Genomic DNA, 926 nt, shown 5'->3' with positions numbered 1-926 from the left:
TTTGAATAATATTTTATTGTAAATAAAGTGGTAAATAATAATTTATTTTGGACAAACAAAGCACTCGTATTGCTTCATAAAATTGAGGTTAAACCAGAGGAGTCACATGGATTACTTTAATGATGTCTTTCCGACCGTTCTGGACCTTGAATGTTTTAGTTGCGTTGCTGCCAATGGGGGAACAGAAAGCCCTCGGATTTCATCAAAAATATTTTTGTTTGTGTTCTGAAGATGAACAAAGGTCTTAAAGGTGTGGAACACCTTTAAGAGTGAGTTAAAGTTAATTACTCACTCTCTTTACTGGAGAGTGGAGTGAGTAATGACAGAATTTTCATTTTTGGGTGAACTATCCGTTTAATAGGCCAAACCACACTGACCGGTGGATCTGCATCTCCAATCGCAGCGAAAGCGTTTCCTCGCTCCTACATCTTCCACCCTACGACCCGGACACCGATCGAACTCAGCTGTCTAATGATCTAATGATAGAAATGTAGGGGAAAAAATCAGAAGTCGTTGAAATGTTGGCTTATCTTAAGATATGGTTTATATTCTTTATTTAGTACATAAATGCAAAACTTACCCTTCATCAAGTCTCAGACTCAGTCAAATGTTTGCCTATAAAAAGAGAAAAACATGTAAGGGGGGAAAAAAAACTTTAAAGTGGTTCAAATATTGACTTCTCTTAAGATATAGTTTATACTCTTTATTTGGTACAGAAATGCAAGACTTACCCCTCATCCAGTCTCAGACTCACAAGTGTGTGCCTGTAAAATATATATATATATATATATATTAAACTTAAATTTACTTAAATTTAAACAACACACACACAAGCAAATACATTTCCTATACAGCAGCCTCATAACCCTTTAATAACCTGAGTTGCCTAAAAAAAAATTTAACTGGGTGGGGATCCCCACTGTAAA

General features: G+C 35.4%; 1 long non-coding RNA gene across 1 annotated transcript; it reads right to left on the bottom strand.

Annotated features, from left to right (window-relative positions):
* Positions 1 to 326: 326 nt before the first annotated feature.
* On the bottom strand, positions 327 to 766 carry LOC107694702 (uncharacterized). The gene is made up of 3 exons (XR_001634910.1): positions 732 to 766; positions 581 to 615; positions 327 to 476 (listed from the first exon to the last, which is right to left on the bottom strand). It is a non-coding gene; the product is annotated as an uncharacterized LOC107694702 (long non-coding RNA).
* Positions 767 to 926: the final 160 nt, after the last annotated feature.

This window comes from Sinocyclocheilus anshuiensis, unplaced genomic scaffold, assembly GCF_001515605.1.
Source record: "Sinocyclocheilus anshuiensis isolate Anshui unplaced genomic scaffold, SAMN03320099.WGS_v1.1 scaffold7621, whole genome shotgun sequence".
NCBI classification, from domain to species: Eukaryota; Metazoa; Chordata; class Actinopteri; order Cypriniformes; family Cyprinidae; genus Sinocyclocheilus; species Sinocyclocheilus anshuiensis.
Note: the sequence above shows the minus strand (reverse complement) of the source record. Positions and strands in the feature narration are given on the sequence as shown.